We start from the raw sequence: 4,706 nt of genomic DNA on the forward strand, positions 1-4,706 counted from the left end.
GAAGCATCCATTTTGGACTCTATGTCAAGCAAGAAATTCTTCCTTATTTTTTTTAGATTTTTCTTTCTTCTTTCTATAGATTTAAGCCACTGAGATTTTAGGGCTCATCTTTTACAACAGCTGTATAATCAGCATACAGAATAATATCATGGCTTAACTTTTCCCCAACTATTAGATCAATGGTTCCAACACACTTTATTCCAACACACTGTCCTTTATCCTCTGATTTGAAATTCTACCTTTAGCATATTCTAAATTTCCATAGTTATAGGAATGATTTTGGACTATGTTTTATTAAGCTACTTTCATATTCCTGAAACAATACCATGATGCTTTATTTACTACAGCTCATAATTGTTCTTGGCATCTGGTAGCAGAGTGATTATTAAAAATTCAGGTTAGTCTTATTCCTTCAAACCCTTTCCATGAATCTTATGATAAAATACAACATGTCTAACATGGTCTATAAAGCCCTGGATGATTTGGCCACTGTCTATTTTTACCTGTTTCCTTTCTTTCCTGCTGCTCAGTGAGCCTCAGCTGCTTCAGTTTTGATGAAAATGCAAAGTATCTTCTCACCTCTGGACCTTCACAAATGCTTTGCCTGAACGAGATACTATTCATCTTCTATGTCTCAGATCTAAGAATGATTCTTTAGAAGAGATTTTTTTCCTGACCTCCTGTCAAACAAGATCCCATGATTAAACTGTTTTAGGGCATCTTGCGTTGCAGTCATTATAATTTAAATATTTATTTGTGGTATTATTATTTTAATATTTTCTCCTTTTCTGGATTTAAAATCCATGAGGCCAGAATGGTATTTTCGTTTGTTATGTATCCTCAACACCTAGTGTAACACTTGACACATATTATATACTTCATAAATGTTTGTTGAATAACTTAAGAATCTGAGGAATAATTTGATAAGTATGTCCAAACATTATAGATTTATGACTGGGACTGGTTTCAGAATATCCAGATAAAATCTTCTTCCCCTCTAACTTTTGTCTGTTATGTAAACAGAGAGAAGTCCTTGTTGAAATATTCCTAAATATAAGCAATTTAAGGACATATGTCACCTGGAAGACAAGGACTTGACTTGGAGGATTTTGCTTTTCATTAGTTGACCCACAGGTGAATCCATTCTTCACTGACATCACATGAGTCCCATCATGCATATAATGAAATGGCGAAAATCAAATTTTTTTTTAGTAACCGTGGAGGCATTGGTTGTACCCTATATTGTATATAAAGTAGTATGAAACTTAATGGAACTCTGAAATATTATAAATAAATATTCCTATGTTGTCCAGATACTATTTCATTAACTCTAGGCCTCTTCAAGAGCAAAGATGATACTGTATACAATGTCTGAATAAAGCCGAGAACCTTTTCTACCTAGGGGAACTATGTCAAACTCCTATATATCTCTACATCAGTCAGGGAGGGTATGGGAAGCAAATCGCTCACTGACATGGTATAATTGAAGAGTCTTTTATAGGAGTCTATTGAAATGGTGTGGGTAGAATTAAAGGAGACCAATAAGGGATGGTGAGGTGCCCCAGGGTTGGTACTAATGGGGTCCTATTACCAGCCCCAGACATGAGGGGATAAGAGTAGAGAAAAAGTTTTGGAACTTACAGATTGGGCCACCTGACAGGAGCCACGCCTTTGGTGGAATGGCATAGGTGACCTGTGGTAATGTGGCAAAGAGAAAGCTAGGGGAATAAATTCCTGCTCTCGTTTTCTTACTCTATGGTCTTGTGTTGGAATCTCTCATTTGTTGAATTCAGCTAGAAGCTAGATGGGAAGGTAGCCTCTTGATGTCATAAATAGAGGTCATAAAGGTCTTGGGAGACTAAAGTAGGGTGATGAAGGGTAGACAGAGAATTTGGAGGATGAACAGAAGTTATCTAGGATGCTCTGATGTAGCTAGAATTTATTTGTCTTTTTGAAGTTTATTCATTTCAAGAGAAAGAGAGAGAGAAAGAGAGGGAGAAGGTAGAGCCTAGAGAGTGGGAGAGAGAGGATCCCAAGCAGGCTCCACACTGTCAGCATGGATTCCGACGTGGGGCTCGATTTCACAACCGTGAGATCATGACCTGAGCTGAAATCAAGAGTCAGATGCTTAACCGACTGAGCCTCCCAGGTGCCCCTAGAATTTATTTTTTAGTACATATATAGAGTGAATATTAATTTCACATATTTTCTAGTTCCACACCAATACTCCCAGCACCATTTGTAGAAACTTGATTTTCCTTACTAGTTTCTGAATCCATTTAAATTATTATAGATCCATTTCAATTATAATAGAGTCTGTTATGGGATTTGTATTCTGGGTTATGTTCTTCAATGTTTACAGTAGTTTCATCAAATGCTTACTATATGATTTGATAGACCTTTTCTTATTATAGTTTTCAGACTTAAGAGCTTCTTTGAGCACTTGTGGATTCAGACAAAATTTTAATAGGGGCCTAGGCCACTAAAAATCTTAAAGCTATATGGGGAAAAGACCATGTTTCTCCTATTATATAACACCTTTCACAAATATGTGGAATGCAGTATCTAGTATGTCACAGGCATACATAAAGAATAAAGAATGGGTGAATAAATTAATATAAATTTATTTAACAATGTACTGAAGTATGTATGTTCTAAAAGAATAGAATAATGCCGTATGTGCTGCAGAAGACTTGAAGACATTTAATGACATTTATTTAAATAGGAAAAGACAGATCTGTATTTTCAAATACCAGTGCAAATAGATTTCATGTGAATAGGAAAGACCAAACACAGGATAATAGTGGTTAATTTCATGTTATTTAATCAATCATGCAAAAGGTTCTCACCAGAATCGAAGAGGATGGAAATTTAGGGACACATGTAAATTGAATCCTGTGTCCAGATACAAGGGTGTCTCAAGCGTTTAGGGGCTTCCCTGAACATAAACAACAGAGAGTATTTAGGTACTAAATATGTGGTCTAGGGCTGCTCCAACTCTCAGGAGGGAGCCTAAACTGTTCAGGGTAGGAGATGAAAACTTGAAGATTCTATTTCATCTGTCTAGGACATTTCTATCTCTCTCCAACTCTTTATCTTATTGAATTATTTTTATTCATTATTAAAAATTTAGATGTGGTGTATACCTCTTACAAAATGTTTTTATTTAAAAGTTTTTTCCGGGGCACCTGGGTGGCTTAGTCACTTAAGTGTCAGGTCATGATCTCGTGGTTCATGGGTTCGAGCCCTGTGTCAGGCTCTGTGCGGACAGCTCAGAGCCTGGAGGCTGCTTCGGATTCTGTGTCTCCCTCTCTCTCTGCGCCTCAGAGCTCATGCTCTGTCTCTCTCTCAAAATTAAATAAACTTTTAAAAAATTAAAAAAAAAGTAATTTCCTTAAATCCATTCTGGGTCTTCAGTGTGCTTGTAGATCCTTGGGTTAGTGGAGGCATCATCATCATCATCATCTGATCCTAATAGTTATTTAAATTACTATGTGCCAGGAATTTTGTTAAATAATTTATATGGATTATCTCACTTAATTCTTTCAATAAAATAGGTGATAAGATTGTAAGTATACCTAGTTTAGAGATGCAGGTAGTGTATTGTTTAGAATCTTTTAACTTGTCTCCCCCTGTAAACTGTGAGTTCATTGAGGGCTTAGACAGTCACTTTTATCTTGTATTTCTGCATCCATGGCACTAAGAATAGTGACCAGTACATGTAGCCACACCCCAAATATCTGAATGAATGCTGGTTGAATCTATGTTGATTTAATTTCAAGATGTGGCTCTGATATGATCATTTTAAAATAAAATGGCACTTTGATTATTATCCTACAAAGCCAGTACATTTCTGGAACAATAACTTCTTTTATTAAATTCACGAAAATATTTGTCAAATTAAGGTAAAATTTCCTTTGGGTTTCAGTTCTCTGTTCTGTACGTGTGTTTAATTCAAACTGGATGAAAGAAAGAGAATCATAGATTTCTGCTATTGAAGAAAATGGGATAGAAGACTTCTTACCAAAAATAGTCAGTTTTTCAACTTGCAAATTAAAGTATAGTGTAGATTTGCTGTCTTGCCCCCATTAACTTCTTGCCCTTTCTGGGATTCTGAGCCCCTGGGGATCAGATTTCCTGTGGCTGCGTATAACACGCTATTGATCACCCCTTCTGCCTTGTCACCCTTACTTCTCAGTACAAATTGGTCAGTGTCAATTGGAGGGGGAAGATAATTAATTTGCACTCACATTAAAATTAGATGTGTTCTGAAAGAAGGCCATCACCTGGGCTTGGACCCCCAGCTCAACCAATTTTAGGACGTGAATTCCTAAGCTAACGTTCCAAAGTAGAAGTGTAGGTAAATATTTTTGTACATCTGTGCATATGTGGGTAAAAGATTGGGAGATACCCTAAAATAGATTCTAATGGCGATCTTTCTAAAGTTTTACAGTTTTAATCACATTGTGCCTCAAAGGTGAAATTGTATACTCTTAAAATATTGGAAACTTCCTCAAAACCATGGAAACTGTGCGTGAGATGTAAGATGACTGGACAGCAAAATAAGTCTTTCCTATTATGATTATATGATGTTCTTTCCCTTTCAATTTCTAAGTGTATATGTTATGTTCATATGTCTCTTTCTTCTATTTATAGCCTTGGGAACATCACTACTTTAGAATCAAAGATGTCATTATGGAATAAAG

The 4,706-nt window shown here is 36.0% G+C and overlaps 1 long non-coding RNA gene across 1 annotated transcript; it reads right to left on the bottom strand.

Annotated features, from left to right (window-relative positions):
* Positions 1–507: 507 nt before the first annotated feature.
* LOC147574862 (uncharacterized) lies at positions 508–1,763 on the bottom strand. Its single transcript, XR_015243321.1, has 3 exons — positions 1,642–1,763; positions 1,080–1,150; positions 508–680 (listed from the first exon to the last, which is right to left on the bottom strand). It is a non-coding gene; the product is annotated as an uncharacterized LOC147574862 (long non-coding RNA).
* Positions 1,764–4,706: the final 2,943 nt, after the last annotated feature.

The sequence above is a fragment of the Puma concolor genome, chromosome D4 (assembly GCF_028749965.1).
Source record: "Puma concolor isolate L17-30 chromosome D4, mPumCon1.1.hap2, whole genome shotgun sequence".
Classification (NCBI taxonomy): Eukaryota; Metazoa; Chordata; class Mammalia; order Carnivora; family Felidae; genus Puma; species Puma concolor.